The 16,196-nt window shown below is 41.4% G+C and overlaps 1 pseudogene; it reads left to right on the top strand.

Annotated features, from left to right (window-relative positions):
- The first annotated feature begins 2,420 nt into the window (after window positions 1-2,420).
- On the top strand, window positions 2,421-14,847 carry LOC137265102 (peroxidase-like; annotated as a pseudogene).
- Window positions 14,848-16,196: the final 1,349 nt, after the last annotated feature.

Below are 16,196 nucleotides of genomic sequence, written 5' to 3'. Positions count from 1 at the left end.
ACATTTGATTGTTTTTATGGTCGTTTCCAGGTTTTAATGTGTTGGAACAGCGTGGGATATAGGCAAGTTGATTGTACCCGGCATTCTGTGTTGTCCAATGTCAATAAACACCGGTCACACACCGACGGCTATGATAAAGAAGTGGATGCACAGTGTGAAAGCGACAGCGAAGGGCATATGCACATGGCATTTTTGCTGACGTCAGAATATTTCTATTTGCTCAAATCATTTCACCTGTTTTCATATTTATGTATTGACGGAATATGTAAATAAATAACACAAGACATTTCCACAATTTTGATAAAACTGATATTATTACATAACCCATTATGTTTCATTACCCTAATGCCCTTACCCCGTCATTAAATCCACCAATAGGTGAAAGCAGGTGAGGTCGGCTCCTTTCAAGATGGTTTTGTAATATTGGGAAGGAGAATAAGGCAACTGCTGTTCTTTTGTGTTTTTTTTTTAGTTTATATTAATTATTTTCTTTCTTTCTTTTTTGAGAGTGATTATTTAATCCTTAGGTTGGTTAATCTTCACAACTTCACACGGGAAGATGGCGGAGGGAAAAACTACGCAGGAGACCACTACTAAGTATACGGATGCCGTCGCGAACTTGATAAGTGTGTAGGAATATGCTCTCTTTATATGAAATTTATTGTTTAAAACTATTCACGTGTCACGAATAACAATCCCTACATCTGTTTTATCTTTACCTCTACTAATAGATATTGACGTTGGCTGTTTTGAGATCGTTTTTCTTGAAGTGCAATCCTCCTGCTCAAATGTACAGTGTTAATCGGTCAACTACTATACCTTGTACTATAAATTGTTATAACATTCTGCCGCTCACGATGACAGCAGGAAAAACGTTAAAAATGTCTCAGTACTTAAAATACATGTATGCACATACGAACTTCTCATGTGATATATAAGATGCAAACAGGCGCTACTCCACATGTATTGTTGTATATTGATCAGCACACACAGTTCCAATCACAGTATATGTTTCCCACAGGGAATTACCTAGTCTGATTTACCCACACCGTCCATAAGATACGTATATGGGGTAGCCTAGTGGTTAAAGCGTTCGCCCGTCACGCCAAAGCTTCGGGTTCGATTCCGCAGATGGGTACAATGTGTGAAGCCCATTCCTTGGATAGATTAGTGGTTAAAGCGTTTGATCGTATTGCAGAAGATGTACCGTTCATGGTTACAGGAAATGTGAAGCCCATGTCTGGTGTCCCTCGCCGTGGTATCACTGGTATATTGCTAAAAACATATACAACCATCGCATTCCAATTGTGCAGTCCGATTCTTATACTGTTGAGCACTGAGTTCCCCCTCTAGACTCGATTATTTACCGACCTCCGGCATACAGCTGGAATATTGCGGCGTCAAAGAACAAACATCTACACAATCCCACAACAAACTGACTTTAAAACTAAAGGGTCGTCAATAAATGATAGTGGTCATGGAATAAATGTGTCAAATGCATTGTCATCAACGGCGATACACCACTTCTGGTTTCGTTATATTCAGGACATAAATCCAGGAAGTGTCGCCACCAAGGGCGATACGGGCAATTAGATTACCATCAAACAGGGCAATTTTCATCCCGTATACATGACACAGATTTAACTGGCCTCTTCAGACAGGTGGTATGGCGTTAGGAGACCACCTGTAGCATCCCCCGGACCTCCATCCAGCTTAAACACTTACAGGTTACCTGTAGAGGTTTAGAGACAGGTGTAATGCTTGGCCGAGCCGTATTAGCGATCTGCGGTACGTTTTGGTTTAGATGATATTTATCCTGCTTGGATAAATTCAGAATCCCTTTTCACCTGGCATTAATCGTTTTTATTATATCTGTATGCACACAGGTAGACTTCACCGGAATACGGATTGTAGGGTAGGTCTGTGGTTTCCCCGCAGCATCGAGGGCCCGAGACTCGACTGCATCCATAAGTAGAGTCCGTGAAGTTCTGTTCTGGTTTCCCTCGCCCTGGTGCTGTTTGAATATTGCCGAAAAGAGGTAAAACTAGATTCACTGACGTTTAGCGTAACGTGGTCTTTTTTCGCCACATATTCCGGTCCTGCCTGATCACAGGTGCGTGACTGCCCCCAGACGAGGAAGAGTGGATGCAAAGATCTGAATCTTTGCACATTCTCGTTTTTTGCTTCCTGATATTTTACGTTTGTGAAAACCGTGCCTGGAACGAGAATTAATTCTTTTACAGAAATATTGTAAAGAGGCTGACACCTGGTAGTAGAGGATAGCGATCTGAACGTGGAACGTGAAGGCATTCAAATCAGAAAATTTGAACCCACTAAAAGAACCTTGCACAAAGGGTATGGGACACCATGGAGTCGTTCGTCTTTTGGTCCGAGTTGCACTTTCTATATGTGCCATAGGAATGACACGCTCTCAGAATGCTGATGATTTGGATCAGAAAAACAGCCCAAACAACGTAAGCTCGGCGCCTCAAAGTAACTCCCACCTCGACAAGACGTTCCCTACCCTGCAGTCGCCAATCTTCGCCTTTGAGAAGGAACTGGACGATGCCATCAGACGTCTTGGCCTAGACGACGAAACGTTTTTTGAAACAGGCGAGTTATTGTTACACTTTGTACATGTATCAATTAATTGTTGATGATTAACAATCAGACATGATCCCTTGTTACTAATTTCAGATGTTTCAGTGGCAACTCGTGCTCGTATACATGCCAATTAATAAGTGACTTTTGCAAATGAAAATGTATCACTATGTTTTTATGACTACGCTGTGGATTGTTATGTGTTTTATGTCATTCATGAAACTGAACATATCAAAAATAATTGGTCACGTGACTTGATCTGAAATATATCCGACAAAGGAAACCTTTTACGAAGTACGAAGTACGAACTACACGAACTACTCTGCGCCCTTCCCTGCAACCGTAGTTTACAATAATTATTACTTGTGAGAAGGTTATATTACCTGAGGCAAAAGAAAATCCACAACCATATTTAATGGCTGTTACAAATGAACCAAACTCAAAATAGTTATATAATGGTGATATCCTCCACACGACTATTGCACATATTAAATCAGTTCTTAAAGTTGCAGTGTTTCGGTAACTGGTTTCATCTTATTAATGTTTGTAACTTTTTGGTTCAGTTTTGACTCTTGCACTTTTTCTGACTACCAGTTCAAGTCTATATTCATCTTTGTTTTATCTACAGGCGTTGATTTCTTTGGCGGATCTTCTGCTATAGCCCTTCATTCCATGGTGATCAACACCAAGGCGGAGGCAGTGCGACTGGGCATTACAGAGAGACAGAGGATATACGCCATTAAAGCGGTATCCAAAAGGTAAACGTACTCGGGACGAGGGAATCACAGTTACAAACACTAACGCATAACTAGGTTTTACTGCTTGATGTTTTCCAAGTTCGATGTTTTGGCATGTCCGTGTTAGTATCAATCCTCTTGTGTTTTGGTAAAGATCAGCTAGAAATCATATCTTCTTGCACAAATACGTTTACCAAAGATTTATTTTTTACTGAAGATAAATGGTATCACTAAGAATTTGAAACCCCTGGGCTTTTTGATGCATTTTACAAATATGTTTGTGCTATGTGCAAATGCTTATACTGATAGGATGTTCTCATAAATTTCAAATATAAATTTAGCTGCAGAACGGGACTTCACAATTAAATATCAATGAAATAAGATATGGATTAAATACATTCCATTTATATGTTCCCTTACTTCATCTCATGAGTATACGTTTGAAGGATACTTAGGAAATACATTATTATATCATACTTATATTCAGATGTTTGAATATTTGATTTAACAGCCCTGCTTTTGTCAACTCCAGTCGGTCTGATGTAATTTCGGAACTGCGGAATTTCTTTTCGGAGAGCGACTCTGACTTCAGAGACTTTTTCCAAGACGTGGGAAAATGTCCCACCGACGAGATAATAACGTGTGACCCGAAGTCTCGTTTCCGTGCATCTGACGGGAGTTGCAATAACTTCAAGCATCCCAGATGGGGGAAGTCCTTCACCCCTTTCCGAAGGTTCATCCCCCCACAATACGATGATGGTAATATGCAATTTTATTTTATTTACTTGACAGACGAGTTATTAGAAACACACACCACACACACGCGCACGCACTCACACCCATATAAAGAAATTAAAAATGAATTAAAGATTAAATAAAACTCGGCTGTCAGGGTTCTTTTATTCACTTGACACTCGGGTTAATAGGAAACACACGTAAAAAAGATAACAGATTAAAACTTCTGATTCATAATGAATATAAGTGTTAGGAAAGAACGTGCTTAAGATTATATATGAACACATGTAGAATTTACTCATACTTCCCAATAAGATATGTCACTTGAGGTCATATGTCACTTTATAAAAGCCATTGTGCATTCCTAACGACTTTCCACACATAGCGAATAGAATCTAGCAAGACGCTAATCCAGGATTGCGAGTTCGCTCCCAAGTCATCTATTTACCCACAAATGAAACCGAAGTTTAATATCGCCTTTTATTAATCATTGTGTTGATTCAGATGCTAACATCGAAGAAACCCACTATTAACTTGGCTTTGTTTCTATAATTGTTGCAGCAACTGTATAAAATAAGAGCGACGATACACAGATAATGTAAAGAATTTCAAAAAGACAAAAGAAGTGTGTTTTGATTTTAGAACTAGCTCCCCAACAGTGCACCTTTGTTTATTAATGGTGAAGCAACTCACACAGTCACTGAATACAAGTACCTTGGAACGTTTAGTGATAGGTTAACGCGGAATACCACCACTGATGTCCTTTACAGTAAATGCCAACAACACCTCCATCGAATGTGCAAACTGTGATCTTTTAATCTTTCCCAATCTGTTATGATGTTGTTTTATATCTCTTTTATTCAGAGTACACGCACTTTTTCTTCTCATTGCAGATTCAAATCCCTTTTAGTCAAAAACAAATCAAAACTTAACAGAATTGTAACTTCAGTTAGAAAATCGTCGGGGTCACTTTCGATCATCTTTCTCTTAAAGCACATTCAACGTCTCAATAAAATCATAAATGGCCCAACACATATTTTGAATCAAGAGTATAAATGTTTACCATCTTGCCGCCGCTACACAGTGTCAATCACCAAGACTAACCACGAACGTCTTTTGTACCGCAAAGTATTGCAGTTTGAAAAAATGTTGATTGTCCTGTTATGGTCTTAATCATCTAATTAGTTTTTAACACATGTTTATTTTCCTTTTATGTTTTTAGTAAATCAATGTTGTGATACATTTTTTATCTGAAGCTGTGTGATCCAAAATTAATTACTTTCATGGCAATAAAGTATTGTCTATCGTTTATCTATTATCTAACAGTCGGTCAAAAGAAAGTACACGACCATGTTTGAATATAACAAACACACGGTGAAGTATTTGAATGAATAACACAAGCTGCATGCTGTCATTTCTTTAAGGCTATAATTGTATGATCAGGTGTGTCCAAGCCACGGAGCCATGGACGAGATGGTTCCCCCCTCCCGAACCCTCGTGTGGTCAGTCACACCCTACACGCCAGTGACGAGAATGTCCCCAACGCCCCGTCAATGAGTCACATCGTGATGCAGTGGGGCCAGTTTGTTGACCACGACATCACTAGTACACCGATACACACAGGTAGGTATATCACGACATCACTAGTACATCAACACAAACAGGTAGGTTCATCACGACATCAACGGTACACCGATACAGGTCAGTTTAGACATCATGATATCACCTGTACAGGAAGACGCAGGTAGGGCAGTTTATACACCACGACGTCACTTGTACAGGAAGACACAGGTAGGACAGTTTATACACCATGATATCACCTGTACAGGAAAACACAGGTAGGACAGTATATACACCATGATATCACTTGTACAGGAAGACGCAGGTGGCACAGTTGATACACCACGACATCACCAGTACACCAATACATACAGGTAGGTTAGTTTATACACCACGACATCACCAGTACACCAATACATTCAGGTAGGTTAGTTTATACATCACGACATCACCAGTACACCAATACATACAGGTAGGTTAGTTGATACACCACGACATCACCAGTACACCAATACATACAGGTAGGTTAGTTTATACACCACGACATCACCAGTACACCAATCCATACAGGTAGGTTAGTTGATACACCACGACATCACCAGTACACCAATACATACAGGTAGGTTAGTTTATACACCACGACATCACCAGTACATCAATACATACAGGTAGGCTAGTTTATACACTACGACATCACCAGTACACCAATACATACAGGTAGGTTAGTTTATACACTACGACATCACCAGTACACCAATACATACAGGTTGGTTAGTTTATACATCACGACATCACCGGTACACCAATACATACAGGTAGGTTAGTTTATACACCACGACATCACCAGTACACCAATACACACAGGAAGGTTAGTTTATGCATCACGACATCACCAGTACACCAACACACACAGGAAGGTTAGTTTATACACCACGACATCACCAGTACACCAATACACACATGAAGGTTAGTTTATACATCACGACATCACCAGTACACCAACACACACAGGAAGGTTAGTTTATACATCACCAGTACACCAACACACACATGAAGGTTAGTTTATACACCACGACATCACCAGTACACCAATACACACATGAAGGTTAGTTTATATATCACGACATCACCAGTACACCAACACACACAGGAAGGTTAGTTTATACACCACGACATCACCAGTACACCAATACACACATGAAGGTTAGTTTATACATCACGACATCACCAGTACACCAACACACACAGGAAGGTTAGTTTATACATCACCAGTACACCAACACACACAGGAAGGTTAGTTTATACACCACGACATCACCAGTACACCAATACACACATGAAGGTTAGTTTATATATCACGACATCACCAGTACACCAACACACAGGTATGTCAGCTCACCTTTAGTTAATGTTCCCGTTACTGGACATCCCGGTACTGGAGACGGAACATGAACCAGCCGACACTGCCAACCATTGATATGTCCTTCTTACCCCGTCATTGCAGGGCTGAATGGTTCAATTGTAAGATGCTGTATAGATGACCTCCCAACGGGTACCCCTGCAGAAATTGTCAAAAAGATCGCAGACAGGTATGTTCTTTTGATTTGACTGCAATATCTCGTGAATATTCGAGTCTGGATAAAGCAATCTAAGACATTCCAGTGATTGATATTATGAACAATAGTCGATGGGGACGGTGCCATGCCATCAACCAGATTTGGCCAGTTGATCCACACGTTCTTCCGCACAAGGGTTACAGGCTCGTACTTGGCATTTCAACGGGGTGCGAACATGTATGATAATGATATAACCGGCTATTAATAAATATCTCAAGATAAGAGTAAGATACATTCAGCACGAGGAAGCGTCACATAGGTGTGTAAGAGTGTAACACATGAACATATGCCAACAAGCACTGTGTATGTGGGCAGTGTGATTCACTGTTAAAACACATGCTTTTCCACGTCACTCTGATTGAATGAATGTATGCACCTGGGACCAAAACAATAACAAATGCACCATAAAAGAAGACAGAAGATACCCAAACACACGTGTCGATGCAGGTAGTGAGTTAACATGTATGTGCAGTTCATGACACTTGACAGTGGGTGTGGGCATAGAAGACTTCATGTCGGTTGCCCATAAACTGCACTCTTTGAAACTGAAACTGTTTAGATTTTCAAAGTATTTTAATTTTCTATTGAATGCAAGAAACAGGACCCCGTTTGATTATAAAAATGAGTGAGTGAGTTTGATTTTTCCCTGCATTTACCAATATTCCAGCAATATCACGACTGGGAACACCAGAAATGGGCTTCACACATTGTGCCCATTTGGTTATGAAAAACGTAGACATGTATATTTCCGAAACGTCAGTTCTATGTGGCATCATGTCATAACAGATAAGACCGAATGTAGGGCCCTGTGGTATCATGTCATAACAGATAAGACCGAATGTAGGGCCCTGTGGTATCATGTCATAAGAGATAAGACCGAATGTAGGGCCCTGTGGTATCATGTCATAACAGATAAGACCGAATGTAGGGCCCTGTGGTATCATGTCATAACAGATAAGACCGAATGTAGGGCCCTGTGGTATCATGTCATAAGAGATAAGACCGAATGTAGGGCCCTGTGGTATCATGTCATAAGAGATAAGACCGCATGTAGGGCCCTGTGGTATCATGTCATAACAGATAAGACCGAATGTAGGTCCCTGTGGTATCATGTCATAAGAGATAAGACCGCATGTAGGGCCCTGTGGTATCATGTCATAACAGATAAGACCGAATGTAGGGTCCTGTGGTATCATGTCATAACAGATAAGACCGAATGTAGGGCCCTGTGGTATCATGTCATAACAGATAAGACCGAATGTAGGGCCCTGTGGTATCATGTCATAAGAGATAAGACCGAATGTAGGGCCCTGTGGTATCATGTCATAACAGATAAGACCGAATGTAGGGTCCTGTGGTATCATGTCATAACAGATAAGACCGAATGTAGGGTCCTGTGGTATCATGTCATAACAGATAAGACCGAATGTAGGGCCCTGTGGTATCATGTCATAAGAGATAAGACCGAATGTAGGGTCCTGTGGCATCATGTTATAAGAGATAAGACCGCATGTAGGGCCCTGTGGCCCTGTGGTCCTGTGGCCAGTTAAATGTAGTATGCTGAACAGCAAAAGAAACGCAAGTTTAAAAAAATCAAAAGAAAAAGACAGCGTTCACATTAATGTCTTCTATTTTTTAAAACAAACCCCCAACCCCCCACCATGCTACGAACCTTCAAGGGATTATATCAATTTCAAGTCTTGATAAAATTTAGGGGAAAAGAATCCTGTATACGTTGATATCGTATAGGGATTTTGTTGTTCAGTATATTCTATTCCAAAGTTGTATGTCAGTCAGTTTTTTTATGATAAACCAAACCCTTATTATATGCCACAAGAGCGCTTTGCATAGAAATAATTACGTGTTTCTATTTCTTACATGTCCTGAAGGTGTTTGTCACTTGTTAAGTCGCAGAATACTTTAATAGTATATAACACTTATGACATGTTTTGATGTGTCCATGGGAGTTTATTCAACACCAGTTACTCCATGTACTGACATTGCTAATAAAAAATAAATCTTTTTTTCTTACAGGGATGTCTGTTTCCCCATCCCCATTCCGCCTAATGACCCCAAGTTCCGGAACCGGACGTGCCTAAACTTCGTACGCTCCATACAAGTTGCCAACTCCGACTGTCAGTTTGGTGAGATTTATCATGCCGTATTTGGTCACATGGAGTAACAAATGCTGTTTTACCTTTCAAAACCAGTATGTAAATGTATATCATGAATATCCATATCTGCATCAAGATTAAGCAGACACGGTTTCGTATCCCAGTGGTTTCAGTTCCTGGGTTCGATTCACCTCAGGTACACGTTTATGTACTTCAACCCATGGATGTCGGCCTTAATCGTGTATGTCGGCCTTAATAAGGGAAGGCCTTAATCGTGTATGTCGGCCTTAATCGTGTATGTCGGCCTTAATCAGGTATTTCGGCCTTAATCATGGATGTCGGCCTTAATCATGGATGTCGGCCTTAATCATGTATGTCGGCCTTAATAAGGGAAGGCCTTAATCAGGTATGTCGGCCTTAATCATGTATGTCGGCCTTTATCATGTATGTCGGCCTTAATCAGGTATTTCGGCCTTAATCATGGATGTCGGCCTTAATCATGGATGTCGGCCTTAATAAGGGAAGGCCTTAATCATGTATGTCGGCCTTAATCGTGTATGTCGGCCTTAATCGTGTATGTCGGCCTTAATCAGGTATGTCGGCCTTAATCATGTATGTCGGCCTTTATCATGTATGTCGGCCTTTATCATGTATGTCGGCCTTAATCAGGTATTTCGGCCTTAATCATGGATGTCGGCCTTAATCAGGTATGTCGGCCTTAATAAGGGAAGGCCTTAATCAGGTATGTCGGCCTTAATCGTGTATGTCGGCCTTAATCAGGTATGTCGGCCTTAATCATGGATGTCGGCCTTAATAAGGGAAGGCCTTACTCAGGTATGTCGGCCTTAATAAGGGAAGGCCTTAATCAGGTAAGTCGGCCTTAATCGTGTATGTCGGCCTTAATCATGGATGTCGGCCTTAATCAGGTATGTCGGCCTTAATCATGGATGTCGGCCTTAATCAGGTATGTCGGCCTTAATAAGGTATGTCGGCCTTAATAAGGTATGTCGGCCTTAATAAGGTATGTAGGCCTTAATCATGGATGTCGGCCTTAATCGTGTATGTCGGCCTTTATCATGGATGTCGGCCTTAATCGTGGATGTCGGCCTTAATCGTGTATGTCGGCCTTAAAATCTGTTAATCAAAATTGATAAAATATGTTCCAACAACCTTATATTTGCGATAATAATAGACAAACGGTTACTCTCTGAATATGAATGTTTTTGATAAAAACAAATAACTCCGTTTACCTGGAAAGGAAGCTGAACTTGGGGACATTCTAGGCGTCCTTCATGTAGGACTTGCAGAGTTAACCAGACTATAGTAATTATTGTTACATGTTGTATTACTGGCTGTTGTATCTATGATAGAGCCGGTTGAACAGCTGAACCAGATCACCGCGTACCTGGACGGGTCTCAGGTGTACGGCTCTACAAGGAAACAGCAAGATGAACTCAGGATGCATCAGAAGGGTGAGTGAGTGAGTTAATGACCAGTCGCTTTTAGCAGTATTCCAGTGATAGCGTGTATAAATGGGTTTCGCGTATTGTACCCGTGTGGGGGATCCTCGGGCGTTTAACCACTAGACTTCCCACCTGTCAAAGGTGAAGGACAATTGCAGACTCTCAAAATCACCCGTTTACATCGAAGCCGTCGGGTGATTACCTCTCTTGAAGGAATGGGCAAGGCAACTGGTAGGGTACAGGTATAGGTGCTTTGATACATGATCATGTGTAACTGAGTATTCGTTCTATATAGTCTATGTCTGTTATATCATTATTTACGTTTTCATTTCCTTCAAAATTTATGGTAGTTTGTGGTGTTTGTCAGTGATCAAAATCTGAACTCTTATCAAGAAGGTAATAACTTGAAGTGACATTTTGTTTTGATGAACACCAGTCTGTGTGACAAAACTTGTTGGTTTAAAATTTGTTAAAATGTTTGTTATAGTTGTTAAAACTATAGCACTATGTACTTCACGGATCGTGTCATGCTTTGCAGGACTGTTAAAGGTTTACGATCTGCAGCTCCTGCCAGAGTCAAAGATGAAAAACTGCATTCCTGCAAAACTACACCACTTTTGCTTCTTGGCAGGTAGGGGTGACGATGATGATGATGATGATGATTTTGAGAGTTTACGTGCTCTTCCTAAGCTGCGATATAGCACTGAACAATGCCAAGGATTGTGTATACTGCTGTTTGGCCAGTGCTTGAATAAACAGTCTAAACTGTTGCCATACCTACTTCAAAGATTTACGATTTTGTGATTATTGCCTTTGTTGAAGGAACACAAGGAACCATGAAGTTTTAAATGTCCAAAATATTATTTCATTAAATCGCAATACAGGTATTTTAACACAAGCAATGTAACTGGTGGCATGTGGCTAACTGCACATCACTGCACAGCTAGTAGAGCTATTGCATATTCATATAGTACCACAATGCATTTCATCAGGCGATGAGCGAGTTAATGAACACATGGGTCTGACCAGCCTTCATACAATTTGGATGAGAGAACACAACCGAATCTGCCGAATCCTGAACCAACTTAATCCTCACTGGGGAGATGAGAGGTTGTTTCAGGAAGCCAGGAAGATCATAGGAGCTATGATTCAGAAGATCACATATGATGAGTTTCTCCCAGTCCTGCTCAACAACCCCACCACAAAATATTTCAACCTTGACTCAAGCCAGTGGGGGTACACCGCTGTTTACAAAGACAACATTGACCCCAGCATCAGAAGCGCTTTTGCTACAGCAGCCTATCGTCTGGGACACACTCTCATTCGCGGGACATTCTCCAAACTGGCGTCACCCTTTCTAATATCTGGAGAAGCGACCTTGAAAACTCTGTTCGGAAACACTTCTTTCATACTGGACACGAGAGGTCAGTCCATCCCGTGGCTGATTGGTGGGATGACCAGAGATCATTCCAGAACGTTTGACCGTTTCATGACACCGGATGTGACGGATAACTTGTTCTTGGACAAGGATGGTGACAGTCTGGACTTGGCATCCCTGAACATCCAGAGAGGGCGGGATCACGGTCTACCAGGATACAACGCCTGGAGGAGATGGTGCAAGCTGCCTGAAGCTGACCATTTTGGAATAGGAAGTGGTGGACTTATAGACCACCCATCAGATTCTGCACGAATACTCGGAACTTTGTACAGGTAAATCATTACCCGTTGGTCATCTGAGCAGAAGCTTTTGGTTGTAAATACACTGACCAAGCAATTTCTATAAGCATTATGGAGCATTTATTTATGTGTCAAATGTAGAATGTTTTACACTTTCAACTGCATATCATAAGCATGTGGATATGCATTCTTTCTCGTGGATGATTCTGTTGTAAGTTTTCACGTGTTTGATATAAACCTATACTACACTGCGTCAGTGATATAGATTTTATTACGCTTTTAGCAATGTTCGAGAGTCTTTAGATGAGTGAATATGTTTGGTGGCATGCCGCCTGAGAGTTTCTAGGACTTCAGTCCTTTACAACGAAGCATATATGATACAGGCGGTCTCTTCTGTGACTATGTTGGAAATTGTCTTTGTTCACGAAAAGGTCCATAGAATTGTCATGTACCTTCTAGCACCACGCAGACAACTTGGGTTGAAGTACACACTGTTCCACTGTCCGCGGTAATAATGTTAGCGCTGTCAGTATTAACCTCGTGTATGGAAGTTAATACAGATGTGTAGAATCTAACACGAGTCTTCAGCTTCAAGACCAAAATCTTGAACTCTTACTTCACTCATCCAAAGTTTTGCATAATATCATCTTAATATCTCTTTCATGTGAAGCATTTTACCAAACCGTCTTGCAGAAGATAGCCTGTCGTTCCCTGTTCCAGTCACCCTGATGACATTGACCTGTTTCCTGGTGCCATCAGTGAACGCCCTCTCCCTGGCGGTGCGGTCGGACCAACTGTTGCATGCATCATTGGCACTCAGTTCCAGCTCCTCAAAGAAGGGGACAGGTTTTGGTACGAGACAGGGTTGGAGCCAGTCCGCTTCTCTATTGGTGAGGCTTTAAGATAAAGTACCTTTGCTCATTCCTTCATGTGTATCCTGCAGCATGTCACAACAAAAGGAAAACATTAAAAGACCCTAAAGACTCGGTGTGCTTCACTGTATAAGATGACTCGCCTGTGGGGAAGGACCATTTATCACGGGGGAGAAGAGATGTGGTGAATAGATGGGGTGGAGAAGGGGTCGGCTTTGGCCAGAACTACTTCTGGTTGTGGTGAGAGTGTTCGGCGGAGTCATCTGAAATAATGAGATACAAAATTATATATTCTCATTATTTATTTACTGGTCATATAATATTGGGACAGAATTGATGGTCAAATGCTACATTTTTTTAGGGAACGTGTGAAACACTACAATGAACAATTTCACAATTGTTCAGATTGTGAGTGAGTTGTCTTAAGAAGCTATATAACCACATACACGCCTGTAAGCACTAAATTAAATGTATCTGTTTCTGTTCCTGTGAATGTTTGACTTTAAATATTTATCTGATCTACTTATTAATGTATTGATGTTGCTTTCCAACAGGTCAGCTCCACTCTCTCCGCTCAGCCACACTGGCCCGGATAATCTGTGACAACGCATACATGCCATTAATCCAGCCCAGCGCCTTCAGGGTGCCGGACTTCATGTAAGTTGGATCCAAAGCTGATTGGTTGTTGACTTCTTAACGAACCAATGGCTGGCCCTCCTGTAGTCCGTTGTCTGACACTGGGTACTCCAAGGTTCGTTGGGCTTGAAGGTATTAGCTATGTCCCCAGGGGTGTTAGGTGGGTCCAAGATACTCAGGAATGACACGACCTGATCTGTCCGGAGATCCGTGTTGTGTTATTATTTCGGAAACTACTTCTTATATATATATGTGCTCGATACATTTAATAAATACTTGAAATACAGTCTATGCTGAAAGGGAATTTCGTTCACAAATTGTTGTAATGGGTCGAACCCATTTCCACCGATCTCGGGCGCTGCATATAAGTAAGGACGTATTCATTCATGTGGGTTTTTTTCAGCCACAACCCGTTGGTCCGATGCCAAGACCTGCCACAGGTTGACTTGACCTACTGGAGGGAAGTCCGTCCTCTCTGGAGCATGTGGTCAACGTGGTCGCCGTGCATCAACGGCATGCAACATCGTCAGCGGAAGTGCATCTTCGGCTACAGCACATGTATGGGTCCTGACATGGAGCAGAGGTCGTGCATGATGTTCCCACACATGGCCTTCGCGACATGGACGCTGTGGTCAAGCTGGTCACCTTGCACAAACAACCTTCGACACAGGCACAGACTGTGTGTACGGAGTTTCATCCCTGTACACACGTGTATTGGGGATACAGTACAGATGATGGGATGTGGTCAGCAGCACAAGTTATGCCAGTTCTCTGAGTACAGCGTAGCGCAGCAGGCTTGCCTGAGACAATTTTCATTTCGAAAGAACATCGGCTGAGGCGTTTCGCTCACTGGGAAGCGCCGAACTTAATATACTTAAGTAAGCAATGACTTCTCGGTCTCAGTTATATTTCTAAATTGACGACCGATCAACTACTAAATCTGTGTCTTTGTTGATAAGTGTTTATATGTGTGGTGAATAATATGAAATATTCCAGTGAAATTATCAGTTTTAATTTTGTGTTTATCATGTTTTATGGAAGGAGAATCAAGTGGTAACACATGTTACATCTGGGATTATACTTTTTCAGTGTTTACATGTAAAGACTCACACCTACTCGACAGCACACAAAGTTAGCCGTCAGCAAGTCGCACAGCTGGGAATCTAGACCACGGACCTTTCCTACTCCTCTAAGTGTTGACCAATACTTTTTACCAATCAGTGTTTAGTGTTTGTTTCTAATAGAATTGTTTTGTTTGAGGATGAAAGTCGTACACATGCGAATACATGCAACAATCAACTTTCAAGAGCGTTTCAACTTTACAGTACAAACAACTATGATCGTCAGGAAATACAAGTGGTGATGAACTCTCAAAACATTGATCAGTATAGTATCATATTAACATTGAATGACTCCCATATACTTCCATCTTTTTATCGTAAATCATAAACTAAGTTCAGCTGCTTTTTGTGACGAGTATATCTGGTGAGACATTATTCATTCAGCCCAAGTTAGCTCAGCGCGTGAAGGGAATTTTTTTTTGTGTACAGATGTTTCCAAGGACGAATTATCTTTCAGCGTATGAAAATGTTGGTCAAGAACATATCCAACTGTCCAGATGAAGGACCAGTATATACACATGAGCATTAATTAAGCACCCCAAAACTAATTGTCGATTGTAGCAAAAAGGGATCAAAACAGAGAAGTCAACCAGTTATATCTAAATACACATGCAGTACGCGCTGACTCAATTGCATGCTTTTCATGCTAAAGTTCCATAATGGTACAAGCGAATGAGGGATATAAAAAGGTGAAATGAAGTATTCTGATTGCATTCTTATCGACGCATCAATAACTGAACAGTGCTGAAAATGAACTTTTTGGACATGCCGAGGCGTAGGCGTTCTGAAAATAACAGATGGCAGATTATTGGTACGCATGAAGCTGGTTTGTCCTGTCGCAGCATTGGGTCAAGATTGAATATCAACCACACTGTCACTAGTCGCCTTGTAAGGAAACATGCGGCTACTGGTTACGTCAAGGATCGTCCGCGATCAGGAAGGTCGAGAAAGACCACTCCCCGTGATGACCGTGCCCAAGTTGGCCTAGTCAGACGCAGGCCCATGACCAATGTCAAAGATCTCAGAGAACAATGGAGAGTGGGTGTTCATCTCTCAACCAGTAC

This window comes from Haliotis asinina, chromosome 15 (genome assembly GCF_037392515.1).
Source record: "Haliotis asinina isolate JCU_RB_2024 chromosome 15, JCU_Hal_asi_v2, whole genome shotgun sequence".
NCBI lineage: Eukaryota > Metazoa > Mollusca > Gastropoda > Lepetellida > Haliotidae > Haliotis > Haliotis asinina.
The sequence above is the reverse complement of the archived record's forward strand: the minus strand, read 5'-3'. Positions and strand labels throughout refer to the sequence as shown.